This window comes from Ambystoma mexicanum, chromosome 6q, assembly GCF_040938575.1.
Source record: "Ambystoma mexicanum isolate Mex_15411 chromosome 6q, UKY_AmexF1_1, whole genome shotgun sequence".
NCBI classification, from domain to species: domain Eukaryota; kingdom Metazoa; phylum Chordata; class Amphibia; order Caudata; family Ambystomatidae; genus Ambystoma; species Ambystoma mexicanum.
Window position 1 is genome coordinate 572,744,170 of NC_090937.1, and position 23,513 is coordinate 572,767,682.

Genomic DNA, 23,513 nt, shown 5'->3' on the forward strand with positions numbered 1-23,513 from the left:
GTCCTCCAGAAACAAAGGGAAACCAGTCACCATGGACACACATGTCACCACCAAGGCTCACATCCCAACTCACCCTCTCCCCTCCACTCCTGATATCACGCAGACAAAAGAAGTAGAATCCAATGTCCAAGTGCTGGAGGCCATAGCTTCACTGCGAACATTTATAGACTCAAAGATTGACGAATTCAAATCCGACATGCAACTCATGCGCCAAGATGCCCGGAACTTAACCGAAAGAGTGACAAATGCTGAGTCAGCTATAAGGGAAACATCGGATGATACAAAAGACCTGAAGGCCAGAGTGGTGGACCTAGAGAGGAAAGTGGCCACGCTTGAAGCAAGATCCAAAGATGCTGAAGGACGGGCTAGACGGGGCAACGTCAGAATACTAGGAGTACCAGAGGGAACTGAGGGCTTGTACCCAATGGCTTACATAGAGACCCTGTTACAACAAGAGATTGGTGCAGAGAAACTAACGCAAGGCTTCGTGGTGGAAAGGGCACACCGGTCCCTCCAAAAGAAACCCCCACCTGGCTCACATCCTCGCCCCATAATCGCCAAAATACTTAATTTTCAAGACAGGGAAACCATTTTGAAATACTCCAGGGAGGGAGGAATTATAGAACGAGGTAACTCCAAAATAACCATCTATACAGACTACACTCCGAAAGTCCAAAGGGAGCGAAACTCATTCGTGCCAGTTAAGGCAAGACTCCGGCAATTAAACTGAACTACATGCTGCTCTACCCATCCAGATTAAAGGTCATTTTCAAAGGTTGTGCGATATTCCTAGAGACTCCAGCAGCCGCCAATATGTGGATGGAGCATAACAACCTGGCAGAAGGCAAAGACGCCCATCCTGTGGACCATTGAAGCACAACACAAAATAGCACACGTGATGAGTGACCATCCCCTAACCCACACCCCTAATGCAAACAAATGGTGGCTAGAAACCAAGAAGGTAATTTTCACACCAGTTCGCTAAACGGACGCGGCCCTCGCTCGGCCTTCCACCGGGCACAACCCCCACGAACAGACCAGGACAAGCCGGTTGCCTGTGCAACCCTGCTCGTGCCGATACCCGGATGGGCCCAAACGGCACGAGAGCGCCTGAGCACTGCAAGAAAAATGCAGTCGCTGGGCGCACTAGTTACAGTTACGTTATCAGTTTTGTTAGTTAGTCTTCAAAAAACTACAACCAAAGCGGCACGGAGTAAGACAACCTCATGACTTGAGATCTGGCAGATTTAGGAATCTAAACGGGAAACCTCCCAGCTGGAAACAGGAATCACCCCAGAACACCAAAAGGGACCTAAAAGACGAACCCACTACAACAACTAAATGGCAACACAACTCAAAGTGATGACATGGAATGTGAGGGTGATGGGCTCTTATCTTAGAAGGAATCGGATCCAATCCTATCTCCGTAGAAAGAAAGTATCGATTGCGATGCTTCAAGAAACCCATCTCACAGAAGAGTCCTCATCCAAGTTATCTGAACGATGAGGTGGAACTGGAAGAGGGGCACCTTATTCCAAATATGCACGGTGTACCATTCCAGCTACTGGGACTGGAGGCTGATAAAGAGGGCAGGTACCTAATAATGTGGGGAACCATTGAACACATTGCAGTGTGCCTTGTGAACTCCTACTTTCCTGCAAATGGAATACCCTCTCATCTTGCCGCACTGTGTGCTAGAATGGTGCCCCATAGAGAAGGAACCTTTATATGGGGAGGCGATTTCAATTGTGTCAGCAATGGAACTCTCAACAGGTCTGAGCCTCCCCAACAGCCAAATAACGCTGCTACCCAGGCACTGAACAACACTCTAGAGCACCTCAACTTGGTAGACATCTGGAGAGAACAACACCCCACTGAGAGGAACTACTCTTATTACTCATCCCCGCAGAAGATCCACACAGGAATAGACTATCTATTTATTGATAGGGAACAAATTCCGATGGCAGAAACTACAGCATACCTGGGCAGGTCAATCTCAGACCATTCACCCCTGATCATGCAGTGGAAGCTCAGGGGGCCTAGGCCACCGATCCCGATGTGGAGGATGCCCACCACAGTTCTCACTGATCATGAATTCAGAGAAAATCTTGGCACCAAGCTGGAAGACTATGTAGTCAACAACAAAGGCTCTGTAGCAAGCTGGGGCACACTATGGGAAGCCATGAAAGTGGTGACACGAGGCGAAGCAATCTCAGGAGCAGGGGGAATCCGGAAACAACTAAAAAGAGAATTAGAGGAACAAGAAGTGGAAATAACACACCTGGAAACCAGCACCGATGCCACACCAGAGGTGGAAGCGAAGTTGAGGGAAATCCAGGAAGATTGCCGAATAGCCTGGGACAGATTGGCCAAATTTGATTTTGCAACCCACACTTCCAGATCACACAAAGAAGCTGATAAGCCAGACAGACTCCTGGCATGGCTGTGTAAGCGCGAACATCCAAGACATCTCCCGACGGAGATTACGGACGAAGGTGGGAAAACGCATAAAACACAACAAGACATCAACAATGCATTCGCTGAATTCTACTCCAAACTGTACTCCCACGATAATCAAGTACCCAGAGAGGAAATCAGGGCCACCCTAGAAGAGATAGAGCTTCCGAAATTGACCACTGAACAGAAAGAGCCACTAGAACTAGAGATTACTCCAGAAGATGTGTCAGAAGCAATCAGATCACTATCTACGTGCAAGGCCCCCGGCAGCAATGGCTCCTACCTGAATTTTATAAAGCTTACGAAGCAACCCTTACCCCAATACTACACAGGGTTTTCCTGGAAGCATACGAGAACGGGATCCTGCTCAACACCATGAAGGAAACAATCATAATTCCCATGCTTAAACCAAATAAATCACCTAACGACTGCGACTCCTACCGCCCATTAGCGATGCTGAATTATGATAGTAAGATCCTGACCACTATAGCAGCCAAGAGACTTGCAAGGGTGGTGGGAACCCTCATCCACGACGACCCGAATGGCTTTGTCCCAGGACGAAGATCTGGCGGTACTCTCGCTGGATGCCATCAAGGCCTTTGATTCCATATTCTGGGAGTGGCTGGTGGAGGTACTGAGAGGATTTGGCTTCGGAGAGGGCTTCGTGAGATGTGTCAAGGTGCTTTACAACTCTCCTGTGGCTAGAGTGAAAACTGGAGGAACAATGTCAAAACCCTGGGCGATACAGCGAGGTACCAGGCAGGGATGCCCGCTATCACCGATGTTGTACATTTTAGGCCTCGAGCCGATTGCTATTTACTTTAGAAAACAGTACTTTAATGCGGGCATAAAACTGGGCAATGAACACTCCATAATATCATTATATGCAGACGATGTACTTCTATATCTAAAAGATCCTCAATGCACCAGTTGCATTGGACATCCTCGACAACTATGCAACCTACTCAGGGATTAGATTCAGCAGGCTGAAATCCTGTGCTTTTCCGCTGGCCAGACTCAGGGACTTAGAGGAAGAAGACCTGCCGGATGTCGGTATAAAATGGCATCCTGATATGTTTCGATACTTGGGTGTCAACATAAAAAACACCCCAGAGCTCATACATGAACACAACACAGAAGCTGTAATGAGAGGGCTGCGCAAATCCATGAAATTCTGGTCAAAACTTCCACTCTCGATGATGGGCAGAGCAGCTATTACCAAAATGATAATCCTCCCTCGGTTTCTGTACTACTTCGTAAACATTTGCCACTACATCAAACCACCTTTTTTTAGGAAGCTGGAAACACTAATCAGGGAATTCCTTTGGGGACCAACTAGGCACAAGCTGTCTTTATCGATTTTCACGCTACCTTATAAAGAAGGTGGGATACAACTCCCTGATCTCCAAATGTACTACCTAGCGGCACAGCTCACCCACATGACAAGGTGGCTGCAGGACGAACCTACTGCTGAGTCAGACCTATTGAGGCAAATACCCTCCATACTATTCCCTAAAGAGACACTTTGGAATCCACTGAATCAGACGCAAAACGTCCCCATGATTGCAAAATTAGGCAGGCAGATATGGTCCAAAACCTGCTCTACGCTGCAACTAAAACACCCAAACTCTCCCAATACCCCCATACTGACGGATGCATGCAGAACTCGAGCAGATCTCACAGTGGCGAGAAGCTGGGAAAGCGCTAGGATCTATGCATGGGGGATATGTTTGACGAGGGCAAATTCAGGGACTTTGAATCACTGCAAACAAGGGAAGGACTTTTGACAGTTTCTGTGGTACCTTCGTCTCAAACAGATCGGCAAGACGAAATGGAGCGACTGGCCTGAGGAACCCACTCCAGACCCCCTTCTGCAGGAGATGCACGACCTCACAGATGGCTAGAAACCAGTGACCCGGCTCTACAGTCGACTGATGGATAAACCCAATCCCAGAAGTGCAGCACTGAAAGAAAGATGGGAAACAGATTTGGAGGTTACGTTGACTGAGGAAGAATGGGAGAGAATACTACTTTACCCCAAAGAGGTGTCCAGGAACACCAGATTCAGGCAAATACAACTACAAGTCCTATACAGGACCTACATGACCCCTCAGAGAGTGGCCGGTTTCAGCAAACAGGCATCGCCGACATGTCCCTGGTGTGGAAAAGACAAAGCAGATCTGATCCACATGTTCTGGACTTGTAACAGGACGATGAAACGTTGGTCTAGGGTGAAGCGGACCTGCACAGAAGCGGGGATAACCAGGTATGAATGGGTCCCGAAAGAATGCTTACTAGGCACCCATCCCAGAGTGAGCAAGTACAAACACATTGTTAAGCTGATGGACATCTCCTGCATCCTGGCAAAGAGAACCATAGCGATGGCATGGAAGTCTCCGGGGGGCCCGAGATACGAACGCTGGATCAAAGAATTGGAAAGATGGACAGATGCAGAAACCAAGGCCTGGCAGGATGAGGCCAACACAGGGGAGAGGAGCATGAACGACACTCTCGAATCATGGAAGGCCCTCCTGCGGGACATTCACTTCACCGCCGACCACAAGCCACCATGACTTGCTCACCCTCACCAGTAAGGTCCAGAAAAGAGAAGCTCACCTAAACATTCGGAGACACCTGATGTAAGTCCCCCCCAATACCTGAACTGCTAGTCCTTTATATCCTCAGCACAGACTGAATTTCGAGGATACTTCGGCGCAACCTGAAGACTGTTTCAGTTAACTGTTTATCATGTTGTTACTTGTTAACTATTATTTGTTACATGAAAGAGAAAGACATTTTTACCTCACAAACAAACTGTCACATGTTTATTAACACTTGTATGCAAATAAGTAAATGTCAATAAAATATGTTTCAAAAAAATCAGCTCTTAGCATATTGGCCAAGAACTTGCCTGCTTTATTGCTTTCCCCATATCTGCGGGCTGGGGTGGTCATGTATAGGACTTCCCTGTCTGCTAGTTTATTAAATTCATTCAGCGTTACATGTATGATGTCTAACGTTTCCTTGTTGTGCATGGTACTGTATTCAATTTGAAGCATATCTAGTTTTGTTTTGGCTATGCTTAGTTCCCTCCTAACAGATTTCAATAGTCCGGTGGATTTAGCTAAAATGGCCCCTCGGACCCAGAACTTGAACGCCTCCCAGAGAGTAGCGCAGCTGCCTACTGGCCCTTCATTCAATTCAAAGAATTCTTCAATTTCGATGTGGAGTGCCTCACAAACGTGGGAGTCTCTTAAGTATTACAGGGGGAATTCAACATCGTCTAGCTGGTGGTGCAGTGTCATGCAAAGTAAGGGTGAGTGGTCTGAGAGGGTGCGGGATATATCTCACAGCAGGATGCCACAATCGAAAAGCTAGAGCTGATAAACCAATAATCTATACATGAGTGTGAATCATGTACGGATGAATAAAAAGTGAACCTCTTCTCCTGTGGATGTGCGCCATATATCTATTGTGCCCGTTTTTTCCATTATCTGTTTCAAGACCATTGCAGCCCTAGTAGGAGCCCAGGGAGCCGCCGAAGAATGGTCCAGAGACAGATCAAGTATTGTATTGAACCCCTCCCCCGCAGATTACTTGTGCATCCCTGGATGTCAACATATCTAATATTGTGCAATAGAAGTCCAGGTCATCTACGTTGGATCCATAGGTATTCATTGGGCCTCATTACAAGAATGGAGGTAATGAAAATAGGAGGGCGGAATGGTATTACCGGCATTGTTACCGGGTCCGGGCCATTCCGACCCGACAACCCGCCAATACCACCCGTACCGTGCCCCTTCATACCACCTTGCGCGCATACATGCGCCCCTTCGCAGAGGAAATACCGGGATGCTGGTAATAGGAGGACAGTACAAGTTACGTGGGCATGCACTTACCGGCATCCCGAAGGCTGTAAATAGGGCCTGCACAACGGCGTCCATATAGGCATCGCGGACAACCCGTAAATAGCAACCTGCAGTGAAGGCAACTGCCACAGGTGCACACAATCACCACATGTGGAGTAAATGGAGCCTATCCAAGTATAAAAGGAGTACACCCACACTCCACACCCCTTCCCACACCAAAATGATACCACTAGCTGTTGCAATCATGGTGCTGGAGGACATGTCTGTACTGCTACAACTTCAGCAACAACAGCAACTACAACAACAACTACAGACACAACAACAGGCAGCACAGAGGAGACGCAGGAGGAGGAGGGTGAGACAGGCCCAGCAATTACCACCAGTGCAGCCAGTAGTACCTCACAGGCAGCCACCAATCCCTCGCATCAGAACCAGTCCATTCAATCTAACCCCTGAGCAGATTCACACCCTGTACCAGTTGGACCGGGACACCATCACCACCATTGTGGACATGATACATGACAACATCATCAGCCTCATTGAAATACGCACTGCCATCCCCCCGCTACTAAAGGTGGTGTCCGTGCTCCACTTCCTGGCCACAGGCACCTACCAGCACACAGGGGGCCAGCTGCATGGTATATCACAACCACTCTTTTCACGCATGCTGACCCAAGTGCTGGATGCCCTCCTGAAGCATGCTAGCACCCACATATCCCTACCACGGACTGCCCAGGAGATTGCCAACACCAAAGTAGGCTTCCATGCATTGGCAGGCATGCCCAATTGCGTTGGTGCCCTCGACTGCACCCATGTCGAATTGGTAGTCCCTCATGCCATGGAGGTGGTGTACCGCAATCGCAAGCAATACCACTCCATCAATGTGCAGATGGTATGTGACTCCAGCAAGATCACACACATTGTTGTGCCCGATATCCCGGATCGACACATGATGCCATGGTGCTGCGTAACTCCACGCTACCCCGTCACATGGAGCGACATGCTGGACGACGTGCCTGGCTGCTTGGTGAGTTGCCTGACTGGTGGGGGGATGCATACTCCACCTGGGTGGGAATGGGCAGTGAGTGGACAATGCACTCAGAGCCAATCACTTCTGACCTGAACCTCCAAACCTGAACATGACACATTACTGCCACACATTGGAGCAATGCCGCACATCAATGAGAACATGTAAAACGCACAACCAGCCCACCATGGGTATGTCAAGCGATGCATGACTAAACATGATAACAACTGTGCCAATGTCACTAGTGTGATTAGGCACAGAGTAGAATACACTGCAATTATGGGAGGCAAGACATTGTTCCGCATCCACAGTACATCCGCATCAGCATGCAAGTCAACACCCTGCATCATCTGTACAACGCCATCCAGACTAGCAGACCATAGTGCAGTACACAATGCATCCAATTAATCATTGTGCATACGTACAGGGACATGTGCATGTCAACAGCAAATATCTGCGCCCATGGCTGTGAATCCTGAAGGTGGCAGCTCAGAATGACTCACACAGACCTCTTTGTACTCCCACGCAGGTGATGGAGGATATCCCTTGAAGCCGTGGCTACGTACCCCTGTGCGGAACCCGCGTAACAGCCATGAAGAGGAGTACAATCGGGTTCATACCCGTACCCGTGTCGTGATGGAGCAGACCTTTGGCCTGTTGAAGGCGTGGTTCCGCTGCCTAAGCAAGTCTGGTGGAGCACTCCTTTATAGGCCTGAGAAGGTGGCAAAGATCACCATGGCCTGTGTACTGCTGCACAACATGTGCATCCGGAGAAATGTACCACTGCCACCTGACATTGATATGCATGCACCGGGTGAGGGTGATGAGGATGAAGATGGAGGCGAAGCAGCACCCCTGCCGGCACGTGATGCACAAGATGGCCATGCTGTACGCCAATCACTGATTGACGAATACTTCTGAACCACAGGGACGTAGATGGATATGTGTCCGTGCTACACTGAGGACTGGGTCCATGTGGGCATGCACACAGGGTATGTGGGGAGTTGGGCAATGTGCACTGTCATGAATAAAATAATTACACACGAAATGAACAATGTCCAGGCATTACATTATTTTTTACAAAACGGGTGTATTAATGTAAACTACAGAAAAGTGCCTCACCCCTTCCCCCTCTCCCCAACAAACCAAAACTCCCCATACCCCCCAATGAGCACCCCAGACCCCCAATGAACTCCCCATACCCCAATGAACTCCCCATACCCCCCAATGAACACCCCCTTATTCCCCCATACACCACTGACACCACCTCCCCCACTCCCATTGTTGTCCCACACTATTGGCGTGCTTTCTTTGTGTCCGGGGGCAGCATTTTGGACTGCCTCGCACTCCGCCTTGTCAGTCGCACAGTGCTGGAGGCTGCAGAGGATACGGGTGTGGAGGATGGGCTGGATACCGTAGGGATTGGCACAGCTGGTGCAGGTCGTTGTTGCTGCATGTGTTGCAGTATGCCAGTCAGGACCTGCGTGACAGCCCCCAGACTGTCATACATCATGATCGCAGAGGCATTTATGGCGGCAGTGTTCCCTGCAATGGCCTGAGCGATCTCTCGCCTTGTGTCCTCTCCGTCGGCCACATATTGGCGGACAAGTTCAAGCAAGGAGTCCTGCCTTGCCTCCACCCTTGACAGCCGTGCCTCCAAGTCAGTGGGAGCAGCAGAGGTTGAGGGTGCTGCGGCTGGGCGTGCAATTGCAGGGCTGTCTTCGGGGGTGGTACTGAGGTCAGAACTGTGCAGTGCAGGATCCGCCATGGGGCTGGAGAGTGTGGCCTGAGTGTGGGGTTGGGGGTGGATGGGGGGCTTGGGGTGTGTGGACATGCCACATGGATTGCGCCTTCTTCGTCCACATATACCTCCGCTCCTATCTCAATGTCAGCTCTGTGCTTGCACTGTCATCCGCAGCTGTGGGGGCCTCATGTGTCGGCATGGCCTGTGCATTCGCCCTGGCTTGTACAGTGGGCCGCGATGCAGCCCCGGAGGTGGTTTTGCCAGTGCCAGGTGGTTTGGCCCGGGACATGGATGGCCTTGTGGCTGGGTCTTGACTGCCATCTTCTCCATCGGTGCCTGGGGGGGAAAGAAGAGATGCAGGGCATCAGTGATGGTGTTACCTGCAAGATGCATGAGATGGTGCTGAGTTTTTCATTTCTCATGCATTCATATCTTTCAGGTGTGCCACACAGGGCAGTTTGAAGGGGGGCATTTTGGCATTAGCCGTGACGTCTCAATTTGGTAAATGCATGCCAGTTGCCATGCCGTTGTATTGGGGTTTGAGTGATGTATGACATGGAAATGGTCCCTGTGTGTTGGCTGTCTGTTGGTAATGGGATTGGCGCTCAGCATGCATTTCAGTGTGGCAGGGTTTGGGCCTACATCTGGACATGGATATGTTAATGTGTGTGTGATGGGCCATGCATTGCCTAGGCTCTATTCCCCATCACTTGTGCTACGTCATGGTTTGCCCAACTGGGGTTTGCAGGGTCACTCACCTCCATCTTCAGATGTTGCAACACCCGTCTCCATCTCCTCGAAGCCCTCTATCGACTCCATCTGTATTATTCTACTGCATGTCTCCTCCCAGTGCATGAGTTTGACCGGGGAGTGGGCACCCCCGCCTGTGGCCATGGCCTCCCTCCGATTGCTGGCCAAGATGTTGTGGACCCTGAGGTGGAGGTCATCCCACCTGCGTGGGGTGGTGCCGACTGCAGTCACCTTGCGGGCTACCTCCTCCCATATCTCCTTCTTCCTCTGCTGCGCCCCCCTTTTGAGGTTATGGGTGAAGACCTCATCGCCATGGGCAGCAAGGGTATCTGCCAACATATTAAGTTCTTCATCTGAGAAGCGCTTCTTGCGCAGGCGGGGATTGAATTTTCTGGTAGCCTTGGACATGTTCTATTCAATGGCCCTGGTCTCTCCTCTGTAGCAGTGGTGGTTTTCGGAGGATGGTGATGGATTGTGTTTTTAATGATGGCCGCCGCCACATTTCCAGTTCCGACGCGATGACGTTACTTCCGGGTCTGGTATTACCATGATGTTATTACCGGGTCGGTATTAAGGGGTTGGTCCTTGGCGGAGACGGTATCGGAGGGACCTGTGTTGGCGCTATCGGGGGGTTGGAGGGCCTTTAGTGGCACGGCGGTATGGCCGATACCGGTATGGGGGTTCGTGCACTCGTAATCAGCCGCTATTAGCAGCGTCATACGAGCACAGACCCGCTACTTCCTCCATGCCGGTAATGGTCCCGTTTTTAGCAGGATTCTTGTAATGAGGCCCATTATCACTATTTGTTGTGCCGCCACCTCCCCCCAAACCAAAATGTATATGCCCTGGGTTTCTACCTTGCTGGAGAGGTATCGGAAACCCAGCTTTGGATGGATCAATGTGAGTACGCCCCTAGACTGAGCTGAGTATTCTGTATAATATCTATGGGGCCCCCATTGTGGGAGAAATGTGGTGTTAGCATTGTTGAGCGCGTGTGTTTCTTGTATAAAGAGGATCTGGGGGTTGTGTCTTGTCACGTAAGCTGTGACTTTGCTGGCTTTGACTGGGTTGTTAAGACCTCAGATAGTCCAGGATAGCAGTTTTATCTTTAGTTCCCCGTTAGCCAGTGTCATAGCCATAGCTTGACTTGTCTCTGTGTCATATGCATCGATGTGCCCCCATACAGTGCATTGCTCCCGCTACAATCCCTGATTTTGAACTTTTAACATCCCGAAAAAGGCCTGGCCTAGTTCCCCACCCCCACCCCCACCATCAACCCCAACACGATGATGTATCCAATTTCTCATAACTTGTGGAATTCTCCTGTGGGTCGCACGTTGCAGTCACATGGCTGCCATCTACAGAGGCGCACATACCCAACTTTAACAACTATTGGAGCCGCTCTCACTTCCCTCAGACATTTAACTTTGTAAAGGATATGAGTTTTTGAGGCCCCTTCAGTCGGCTGGGCCATTTCTCCACTCACCTGATTGTAGTCACTTGTTCTGATCCATTGCCCGTTCTCGGGGGTGGGGAGCATAGGGATGGAAGCCTCAACATATGCCATTGCTTCCGTAGGATTTTAAAAGAAGTGCGCCCTGCCCCCATGGTGGATTCTCATCTTAGCCGGGAAGATGAGGGCATAGGGAACGTGGCGCAACCTGAGCTGCCTCTTGACCGGTTCATAGGATCTCCTCAATGTTTGAACATTGGTCGAAAAGTCTGGGTAAATATGTACTGTTTTCCTAGTAGTGTGGGGTACCTTTTTCCCTGGACATCCTCAGGATCGTGTCTCTGTCTCTGTAGTTAAGGAGAAGGGCTATTATCGTAGAGGGCGGTGCCCCGGCTCTGGGCGGCGGTGCCAGGGTGTGATGGGCCCTTTCAACCAGAAACTGGTCTGAAAAGGATTCCGAGCCCAGGAGGTTTTTCAGGAGGTTTTCTACATGACGTTCCATAGGGCCTTTACTGAAGGACTCCAAAATCCCAACAAGCGGGATGTTATTTCTTCTGGATCTTGATTCGAGATCCTCACATTTGTTTAGATTTTTTTGGAGTTCCCCTTTCAGTTGTGCAATGTCACGGCTGTGTTGTGTTATTGTGTCTTCGTTCGTACTAAACCTGTTTTCTGCATCAGTAATACGGGCGCTCTCCTTGTCCGTCCTTGCCTTCAGGGAGCTGATTGTTGCCACAATGTCATCTAGCTTGACATTTACCGCTAGAAAGCTGTTTTGTACCATTGTCATTAGTTGATCCTCCCTGGAGTCGGCAGAGGTCTCGGCCTGGCTGTCTGTCGTCGACAGTGGTGCTGTGGTTGACCCCTGAGGCTGGCTGCTGGTAAAGGAGTCCATCGGGCCCGTTTTCTTGGCTCCAGTACCCCTCTTCTCATGGCGGCCCATATGGTGTAGCCTCGTCACAGAGTGGATTCTGTTCTCCCACGTCTTGTGGTTGTAAGGGATATCTTTGCACTGGTGGTCTCAGGACGGATTGGGATCTTCTGGTTCGTGTGGCAGGTGCCCCTTACTGCTGAATTCACACGACTTGCCCAGATAGGTACTGACGTTATATCATATGGGCTTCCACAGGGTTGTTCCTGCAGTGGCTGAAACGGACACGCCAGAGCCGTATATCTGGGGCCACTCCCCGTTATTGTTTAGGCTCTGCTGCATTGCGGATTGCCACTTCGGGCAGATTTCAATATGCGGCTTTAATCAGCTGTGGCGTATGGGGCGTGGTAAAAGGATTCTTCTGGCAATTGAATGTCGGTGTGCAGCCTTGGGTTCAGTTCCCATTGGCCAACCGGGGTGACCATGCAGTATGTCCTTATCTTATATGTCCGACTGCAGTGGGGGAGCCACGTCAGCGCCTATGTATGCAGGGATTCAGAAGTCAGTTTATCACGGAGAGGTGGGTGCGTTGGTAGCGGACCTCGCGTCTCGTGCGTTTTGTTTCAGATTTTTTGATGTACCTTCTGAGGTATGTCAGCTCCTCCAGGGCGGGTGTAAGGTCTGTTCACCTCGGCATAGCGAGCTTAAATGCCTGCTGTACATCCAGGGTGTCCCCTGGGTCGTGTTATCAGGATATAGGACCAGCCTCCACCAACGCAAAAGTCTGCCAAGGTTCTCCGGCAGAGGGCTCGGAGAACTGGAGAGTGCTGCCTGATTTCCAAGGGCTGGGTGTAGGGACTGACCTTGAATGCGTGGTCTTGGGACAGCGTTAAGACCAGGGCGGATCCTCACAGTGTATGCATTTGTCCCAGCCTCAGTTTTCCTTGCGGTTGTAGTGCGGGCACCGGCCCTCCCCCTTCACCGGTGTATTCGATGGTTAGAGCGCAGGAGGCCCCCGGGGTGTCCTCATGGTTCCGCCCAGTAATTTGTGACGGAGGAATTAGCCAGCTGGGTCAATGTGGTCGCGGGGCTCTGCACGGCCACCCGGGAGCTCTCTGCCTCGGCTCACCGCGTCTGTAGAGCGCGCGCGGTGGTGGGGAGTGAGGCAGCAACGATGGTCTCAGCTCTGAGCAGCCCACACCGCCCCGGCGCAGCAAACGCACTTGCCTGCTGTGTTCCGCTTGTGTCATCCGGATTTCAGAACACACCGGGTTGCGGCCCGCCTTGGGCCGCGGGGGGGACCGGCACCTGTGTACTGCTGAGGAAGTTCACCCGGTCCGCCACCCAGTCCGTGGGGCGGTCGGGTGTCAGTGTGAGGCCACGCTCTCTGTCGGGGGGTTCCGGCGGTGGCATGAAGGGCCTCCCAGGCTCGCCAGCAGTGATCCGCGTTCACCGTTCCCACAAGCAGTATTTGCCGATATGTCGGTGGGAGATGCAGCCACAACACGCCGGGCTGCTGATGCTACGCCGCTGTCTCAGCCCTTCTCACACTTGGCCTTTCTCTGGGCTCCGCCTGCTCCACCGTGGTTTTCTCGTGGAGCTCAAGCCCGGCTACTTGCCACGCCGCGTTTCCGCTGGGGGTGTCAGGCTGGTGTTCTCCACAGGTATTTCATGGATTTCTACTGTTCTTTCATCATTCTCCTCTACGAACCTTTCTCTGTCAGCTTCACGTTCAAAGTATTTTAGTGATTTGGTGGCCCATGGGAGGATTTATATGCGTAAGGATGTTGTTAGGGTCGGAGCACTCCACTTCAAGCAGCCATTAGCTTTGTGCGCAAAATGTATCAGCAAACTTTTAAACAAACACACCATGCTATCGGGTCTCATAGGGACTTTAAATCTGTGATTGATAATGAAAGCAATACAAGGCCTCTCTTTAGCCTTCTCTGCCATACATTACAAAATGGCAAATGAACAACCCCTTCCCGGGGAATGCCAAATCGCCCCCAATGCAGGCAAAAAAAGAACTGTTATGCTGGAAATTCGTACCCAAATGCGTCTCTCTGCATAACAAATCCTCCAACCCCCCCCTCCCTTCTCCAGCAGGGAGGATAACTAACTATTCATTGTACTGTTCACTGGTACAGTGGAAGTCCCATTGGGAAGGGTGGAACTCCCTGTGCCCAGCCCCGCTCCATAAAACAAATCTCCCCAGGGCAAATCGCCCATCTTCATGAGAAAACCACAAAAAGAACTGAATCCGCCTGTACTTTTAAGTAAATCTCACCCTGATGCACATTACAAACCCCCAAAATACACAGAAATACCCCCTTGCCAATATCGCTGCTCTGCATTAAATTAACAATCAACATGGGATAACTTTAAGACTTGCCATAAACCAAATTCAAGCACCAAATAATAAACTATACGAAATCTGCTTTTGTAACAGAAGTATCTCTCCCGCAGAGTCCTACAACGCCTTGCTTTCTCACTCCGTCCCGCTTGTGCAACACCTTGCCTTCCCGCTCGTGCAAAAAAAATGACGAAATGAACGTTGCAGAGCACGTGATGCACAGGAGCCCACGTGATAAAGTGGAGGCGGGGCGTTGCTATGGTCCGTTTCTCGAATGGGAACTAAACACTATTCTTTACGAAACGCTCGTGTCCTGATTTCAGGCAGCTTCAGGTGAGAGTGCATGCGATCCAACTCTTGTAGTGAATTTTATATTTATTTCTTTTAGCATCCATTAACTTAAACGTTCTAACCCCTTTGTTATATTGTTAAGAGGAGCCCTTTTGCAACTTCTGGGAATGCACGTTGAAGCTGTAATTCGTTGTACTTATCACTTGTTGAAATTAAAAATTGTAAGTACGTGACTTTCCAAACATTTGGTTTTGAAATTACACAGGGCAGCCTGTTGTTGGTATCGTAGCCACAGTAGCTGCTCTAAAGCTCATGTAGGTACAGTTCAGTCCAGGGCTGTCGCAACGTGTGGTGAGGCCCGGGGCAAAACGTTTGGTGAGGCCCCCTTAGAATTCTTTGCACTGGGCCAGCGTTGCCACCGCAAACAGGAGATGCAAGAAATCTCCCATTGAGTTTGTGTGGAGCAACCCAAATACTGTTCATTATTATGGCAGCAAATCAACTACGGCAAAGTGATGTTTCTGTACTGAAGACAAGTCCCCTTCAGAATAACAACTTTGCCATGTGCGGAAATATATACAGGATGGCATGACGGCGGGGGGTGTGTGACGCAGCTTTACGGAGGAGCGCCCTGCCCCTTTGTGTGCATTGAAACACACATCATACCCAGTGACAGGTAGATGGTGTTCACTGGCAGCTGCTGAATGTTTGAACTGGAGAAGCTTAAATGTGTGCACCAATTATGTGGGACTGACGGAGCACAGTGAGGGAGGAGCCCAAACAAGGGGTGCTTGAGAAGGTTTCCTGCCCCCAAAATTGTTTTGAAGCAAATTAAAATTGTTTATAAATTCGGGTGAAATGCCATAGAGTTTGCGATTGGTTTCATATGCCACGGACAAGCCCAGCAGATGTAAGCCACAAACCATGCACAGGAGCCTTTTCCATTGCATTTAATGCTGCCTTTGCCCACATCATGCGCCAGTATGAAAACATGTTTATGCTGGCTGTTTGCATACATGTCCATGCAGGCTGAATCAATATATTTTATTTATTTATTTATTTATTTATTTGGCATTTGTAAAGCGCGCCGAACCCAAAGGCATCTGGGCCAGCATTACCATATAAGGAATAACAGCCAGTAAAAAAAACACGGAACGTATATACAGACCAGCTGTGCACCATGAGTGTTATTGCTGGCTAGACTGGCCAATATTCAATGTAGGCCAGTCTAGCCACCTGACAACACTTATATTTTCTTTACCTAGGCCTGGCTGAAGATGAGTTGGGGCCCATTTCAACATGACGGTTCTGGGCCCCCATTACTTAGAGCGGAAAACAGTCTCAGGCCACCATTGGGTTCATACATTATAATGGAGACAAAGAAAAACAGCCAGGAGTTAATAGCCACTAATTATCACAAGACGGCCAGCCAGCAGGGAGCTAAAACACTAAATGCCCACTGAAAATCTTAAAATCCCCCTTTGTCAGAAGTTGGCTGATGTGGGGGAACCAGTGTTAAAAGGCAATGTGGAGATAACAATTCTGTGTACCTCAGGGAAGTGACCGCTGAAAGGGCTCCAGCAAACGCAGCTGTAAGACCAGCATTTGAAAGCACTAATTTTAAGCCCCAGAACGAAAGGAATATAGAAAGGAATATATTGCCATGTTAGAAAACTGCTGACTGGCAACATGGGGGCATTTGCTGGGGTCCCCCAGAGCCATTTTCAACTGAAAGAGCTGAAAGGCCTGGCGAGACAGCCAGCTAGCAGGGAGCTGAAACACTAAATGCCCACTGAAAATCTTTAAATCCTACTTTGTCAGCAAGTGGGTGATGAGGAAGAACTGGTGTCAAAAGGCAACAAGGTGATAACATTTCTATATACCCCAGGGAAGTCAAGGTCGGAAGGGGTCCATCAATTGCAGCTTGATGGAGCACACCTAGATATGCTGTTTGTTTCATTTCCACCATAGGAATACCTAAAAGTGAGCCTTCTAGGCTCTGAGTGGTGGTTTTCAGCTGGCAGCGGAGCATCTGTGCACGTGGCAGATCCACATAACTGTACATATTATGAGAAAAGTGAATCTAATCTTACAGTCGATAAACTGAAAGAGGTGTTAAACGCAAGCAAAATCTAATAGATACCAACCCAATGTGTTCGAAAAACAGAAGGCCGCATTAGCGTTATCATAGGTGTCACCCTCCTTACAGTCATCTACCTCACTATCCAAGCCCTCTATACGCCCATTCACTTCATTGGGCTCTCACCCCGTCCAAAAAAAGAAATCTGGTGTTTTCACCCACCTTGGTAAGGTTGAGTGCTATGTAACTATCAGCTGGAAGTTTGGGACAACGAATATGCATATCTATCTTTGTGTTGCATTCTAGGACTTAAAGTTTACACGCTGATGGTGCTGACCACACACACGAGTTGCCATTGATTCACCCAGGGCTCAAGTTGAGGGTACACGCGGGTGGACAGAGTCCACCCACTTATTTAAGAGAGTGGACTCAGTTCCCCCCATCTAAAATGAGAATCATTGAATTTCCTCTTTGAATGTCCTCACCAGGTTTGCAGGCCGGACACTTCACTACTGCATAAATAACTAACAACTAAAGGTGAAATGTCCCATTTCAGTCCTGCACACTCCAGGGAAAACATTTGTATTGGTTTTGGAGTTTAAAACGTGCACACCTTTTAACATTTTCAAAAACACCATTAGATGAAAATATCCTCTCTTTTTTGCAATTTGAGTGGTTATGCAAAGCCAATTTAATGAAATGTGCATATTTCACCTTCATACGTTAATTTATGGCGACACATGCCATTGCGTTTGTTGATGAGTCCCCCTCTTTAATTTTTAGCACTTGACCCTCATTCACCAAATTCGGAGACCTTACCTGCTGCTGTAGCCTATTGGCCCCTGCAGGCGCTGCTGTGATCATCCAAGGACCCCTGGACCAGGCCACGACGAAATCCAACAGAAGTGCTGGGCAGGCGCTGGAGTCCAGGCACTGAAGTCATTTCACTTGACTACTTCATCTCTGACTCCAACGCCTGTGTCGTCTGCAAAATGCAAGGTTTGCAAACCACGTAGAATGATGCTGGGACCGGGCGCCGGCAAACTGTTACATTGTACAGTGCCGCCGGCGCCACCTGCCAGTGCCCAGTATATCCCCCGTGGGCCATGGCCCTCCCCGCCCCACCCCCATCATGCTGTGTGCTCGTGGTGTAACTTTTTTTTTTTAATCCTTTTTTTTCAATCCTAATGACACTTCACAGCTCCCAAGATGAAATGTCATCCAGGCGGCTGCGAGGCCCCCCCTGAGTGCGAGGCCTGGGGCAGTTTGCCCCCCCTGGACCTCCCTCGTGACGGCCCTGGTTCAGTCTCTGGAATGCTCGCAGATGCAGTAACTGCTGTGCAGCTACTACACAGACCATGCTCTGGTGTAAGTGACTACATGTATAATAATTAGGGCCGTTTCTTGAAGAGGGCGGATGCCAGGCGCAATTGCCCCGGTCCCTTGAACGCAAAATTTCCCTGGGCATAACTCTCAACGCTTAGGCAGCGCTCTCACCCGCCAAGCTTCCCAGACACCCATAGGAATCAATGGGCATTTCACCCGCCAAATACAAAATCGGTTGTTTCACCCACCCAGGGCCAATGAAAGGTTGAGAGCTATGCCTGGGTGTGGGGTGTGTTTGGTGTGGCGAAAGTAGCCGCAGCACAGTAGCGGCAGCTTCTGACTGGCAGTCACATAGTATTTGCATAACGGCTCTGTGACCTTTTGCACCACTTGGGGGTGGCGACATAAAAGGGCACCTTTCCCCCAGCCTTTCTAATCAAGGTGGAACAACTCACCACGGAAGAAAAAAGACGGCTGTCTTTGAGCATTCTCAGCTTCCCACCCCGACACTCCAATTGCTTTCTACCCGGACCTGTGCGCAAAGAAAGAAGACTGCATTGCCTCCCCGACTCGCTTGTGTGCAGAACTATTCAGAAAGAAGGTAGGTACAGCCCAATGTTTCTGTTGAGATTTAAGAAAATGTTCCTTTAAACTGTGTACATAGCGTTTGGCTGGTGCTCAAACAGTAGTTTGCATAGTTCAGAGTGTGTTCTGGACAAGAACTGGTAAATGGGAATATTTTGTTTTACACTTTCCTAGCCCAGATTTATTTCCAACGTGTAGACGCCTGCCTTGGTTGGTTTGAGTGCGTGTATTGGAATCGCTTTACTGTGTTCTTGCTTCCCCTTTAGAATGTGGCCTGCGCCTGAAAAGGTAAATGGCAGAACATAGCTAAACTCTGTTCTGTTCTGTCCCAAAAAAAGTCTAAACGCCAGAAACATTTCTCAGTTAGAGTGGAGAGCCTATATTGGAGCTGTTCTGGGCACTTTCATCCGCAACCTTTCGTCTTTGTGGTTTTAATTGGACAGGGTTGAAACTTGGTACTGTTTTCTGCAGTTCGGAGAACTTCATTTGTTTAGAGTTAGGATTCTGGCAGGAACATATGGAACTAATTACACTTCTTTTCATGGTTGCATTGAAGTTTTATCCCCATGCAAATTGTTCTTCGTCCTGGCGGGAGTCCTTTTTCGTACTTCGAGTTGGCTGCAGTGGTGCAGCTAGGATTTCTCGACAGGGTGAACCTGTGCTGTGTACAAGTGGGCCTATGGTAAAGTTCCCCATAAACCATCAGGAATATATTTGATGAGACGGTTTGTTTGCTTTTTCTCGGTCCCGCTGACAAGATCCAAGTTTGAGCTTTGATGGTATATCTTTATTTCATTGTTTACAACAGCAAAATGGTACTCCTTTCATCGGTAGGGCAAGGATGATGGGCAGAAAGGTTCTGGCCAGAATTCGAAAAACGCAGGCAGCGCAAAGATCTCTGGAGGTTTATATGCATGTGTAACTGTCCCTATGGGGTGAGTCCCTCGAATGGACAGATGTAAATGTTTTTTGCTGCACAACAGTCATCTGCATACAAAATAACTGAAGTGTGAATATTTAAGGGTTGAATTATTTTGAAACCCTCTGAAGTGTGAGTATAAGTGACCAAATGTAAGGTGTCTTTTACTGTAAGAGATTATGCCCAGCGGGTGTAATTCTCAAATAAGGACGGCCATGCAGACAGAGAGAAAGAGATTAAAGTGGGACAGAAAACGAGCTAGTCAAGGAAAAGGTGAGGAAAGTGAGATTAAGAAAGGGGGAACGAAAGAGAGGAAAATATACGCCCTATAAGGGGAGCAAAATGGGGGCCGAGATTGCACGTGTGAAGGGGAGGCAATAGGCGGTTAAAGGGAAGGAGTGAGATGGATGAGAGCTGAGGGTAGGGGTAGATGTGACTCGCAGGATGCGGGGTTGCAATGTAACTGGGAGAGAGCACTGTGACCAGGACTGGGTAGAGACCGCTGTATCACACTTGCTGTGAAATGCACACCGGAATGTGCAAATTGGCTAAGCTCCAGGGCTGCAGGAGTACTCTATGACGCGGAGTCCAGCCATCCGTGCTCACATCAGCTGAATGCCTCCTTTTGATGTTTCGTCAGAAGAGTTGTTTGCTGACTAATACTTTCTTTGGCACAGAGCACCCTCCAGGTACTGAAAAGTGAACGCTCATAGGACCTGCAGCCTGACTACTGGCACATCTATGTGGGAAGTTGGTCCTAGGTGAAGTGAGGGATGCTCTTACCCTCAGGCCACACCCTGCTTTTGATTTACCTTAGAGCCCCTTGCTTCACTCTGGCCTCGTAACAAAGCTCGCCAGCGCTCATATGGTGTTCTGGTTCCTCACCTCCTGTATTGTTCCATTTCAGTTTTTGCTTTCTTAATGGTTAAAACAAAGACTATTCAGTTGAGGAATATTGTATTAGATCTATTGGGTTTCTGGTCAGATGCTGCCTGCCTATTTGATCTGGAGGTTGGCATCTGTACTGTAGATAAGTAGGATGTTTCCACTGTATTGCTATGTGAAATGAGTCAGGCTGTGATCGAGACCTTCTGCCCTTTCCTTCTGCACAAATACGACTGCTGTACCAGGCCTGACGACATTTCTGGTACAGTCAGAATTTACAAGAAGGGAGGGAGAGGGAAGGAGGAAGAGGAACAAAAAAGCGACTATTGTACTAGGCCTGAAGCCATTTCAGATAGTGCTGGGGGGGGGACAAGTATGAGAAGGGGGATAGACAAACAATTGTTGCTATAATACAGGGACAATTCTGATAGAATAAGTGCATAGAAAATAAGTAAGGGAGGGCGGGAGGAGAGGGGGGGAAAAGGGAGAAGAGGAGAGAACAGGGAATAAAAATGAAATGAGCAGAGAAACAGGAGGCCGCAAATACAGTTGCAGAGGTCAGTAAAACACATAATGTTGCAGGGAGCAGAATGTAGGCAAGGAATTAAGAATACGAAGGGCACAGCATGATTCAGGGCCTATCTGAGTACGAGATCCAGGGGAGGTCCAGCAGAGAGTTGAGAAGGTGATGCACCAAAGTCAGTGTCCATCAGTCAATCCAAGCGTTGGCAATAGGTCAGTGATGGTGAAACCATAGTGAATCAAGACAACTTGTGCAGTGAGTGGTGTAGGGGGGGATAGGGGAAGTGGGAAGAAGCTGGCAAAGCTGGGGATGGTGAGTCTGAGGGGTCAGAGGGGTAGTGGGAAGTGGGATGTTGATTTGTACCTCACCGCTGCCACCCAGGGGCAGTCTCCAGGCGCTTGCGTGGATCTGCAAAAAAGTGGGGTAGGGGGTTAGTTGGGAAAAGGGGTAGGGGGTTAGTTGGGAAAAGGGTGAGAGTATAGTTTCAGAACAGTGGTCACTTGTGAGCGGCCTCGCACATTGTATCTGTATGGGTAAGATTCCATGCCACGCTGTGTGGTAGTGTTTTGCGTTGGTGTTAGTGTTGCGTGGTTATGATGGGTTGGTCGTGTGCACTGGTTAGATGGTGTCCATAAGGGATTCAGAGTCACAGGTGGTCGTAGCATCTCTAGTCCGGCATCTTGGTGTGTTGTTGCATTTTAGATGGTATTGGCCTATGTGGGTGGTTCTCTCTGGATGTCGACATAGTAATGGTTCTCTGTATGTTTGAGTGTGGCTAGACCAAGATCCGGTGCAGAGGCGTTGGTTATGTAGGAGGAGCAGGAAGGTGAAGAGGGTTAGTAAAGTCGGTCTGTTTGTTGTGGTCTCTCTGGGACGCGCCTTGGATGCCACTTGACAGTATCTAGCCAGGTTCTTGTTTGCAGTTCTTTGGCCCCTCTCGTCTCCTCTCTAGGAGTTTGTCTGAAGTGTTGTTGTTGCTTGTGTCCCTTCTAGGCTGTCATTGTCTGCTGAATAGGCAGGTTTTGAGAAGTTCCTGAAGGTGATGTGGTTCTAATTACTTTGGGCATGTTTTTCCAGGTGTTAGCAATTAGAAGTGAGAACGCTGTTCCAACGAATTTCCTTTTTTCGTGGTGTTGTTGCCTCTAGTCATTGCTGGATCTTGGTTCCCTTCCTGGGCGATACCGGCTAATCTTGGCTTGGAGGAATTCCACTCCTTGTCTTTGCAATGCTTTGTGGGTGATGCAGAGTGCTTTGAATTTGATGCGCTTTTTTACTGGTAACCAGTGTAGGGCTTTCAGTGCTGGAGTGATGTGGTTGTAGGAGGAAGCATTTTTTGGCAATTGCGTTGACTTCCGGTTCCTGTGCTAGTCCGTTGTCCATGAGCATTCGTAGGTTGTTTACTACATTGGTAGTCTCTGGTTGCGTTCCCATGCTGATTGGACAATCCAATTGTGGGTTCTCTCCGTCGAACCCTGCGGGTGAGAGCATTATTTCCGTTTTTGCCGGGTTCAGTTTGAGTTTGTTCGTTGTCATCCAGTTGTTTATGTCTGTGAGGCAGTTGTTGAGAGTTCTGTTTTTTTTTCACAATCAGTTGTGTTGTCTGCGTAGTTGTAGGCAGTAAGTCTGTAGGATCGAATCATTTTCATCAGTGGGCACATGTAGAGGGGAGAGGCAGGAACCCTGTGGGACTCCTCAGGATATATTTTTGGTGTTTGAGGTGAATGGTGGTAGGTAGGTTCTTTTGGTTCGGTTTGTTAGGAATAAGGTAATCCACTTAAGTGCAGATTCCTGCATTCCACGTTCCATCAATCTTTTTATTAGTGTTGCGTGGCTGATTGTGTCAAAAGCTGCTGAAATGTCCAATGGAAGGAGGGCCGATTGGGTGTCTGCGTTTATTTTCAGGTCGTCCCATATCGATACAAGTGCTGATTCTGTTCCTCTCATTCGTCTGAAGCCAACTTGTGATTGGTCGAGTATTCTGTTTGTTTCGATGTGTTTAAGATGGATTTTGTAGATGTGGTTCTCATATCTTCGCTGGGTAGGGCAGGTTGGCTATCGGTCTGTAGTTGCTTGGGTCTTCTGTGCTTTCTGACATTTTTTTTTTATCAGTGGTTTGATGTATGCTGATTGGAAGGAGGATGGTACTATTCCTCTTTTAGGTTCCGGAAGCGCGTCGCTGGGTTTCTGTGGTTGAGGATTCCTTTGAAGACGTCCGGGGGGCAGGTGTCCCTTGGAGATCCTGCAAGGTTGGTGTCCTTGATCAGTGTGGCGAAAGTTTCCTCTGTGATTGGTTCTAGGCAGATGAGTTTTGCTTTAATCTGTGTTTCGTCTGGTGTCTGTGGTCAAGTGGTTGTATTTGCCCCGGCTAGGTTGATGGTCT

At 49.1% G+C, this 23,513-nt stretch overlaps 1 protein-coding gene across 3 annotated transcripts in view; it reads left to right on the plus strand.

The window, feature by feature from the left end:
- The first annotated feature begins 14,743 nt into the window (after positions 1 to 14,743).
- SCLT1 (sodium channel and clathrin linker 1) overlaps positions 14,744 to 23,513 on the plus strand; it is a 1,687,870-nt gene continuing 1,679,100 nt past the window's right edge. Inside the window, exon 1 of one of the 3 annotated variants that reach the window (XM_069631056.1) lies at positions 14,744 to 14,857. The gene's annotated coding sequence lies outside the window, so the exon portion shown is untranslated. Of the gene's footprint in view, positions 14,858 to 18,306; positions 18,823 to 23,513 lie in introns of those variants that run through there. The other 2 variants (XM_069631057.1, XM_069631058.1) reach the window with 2 other exon arrangements.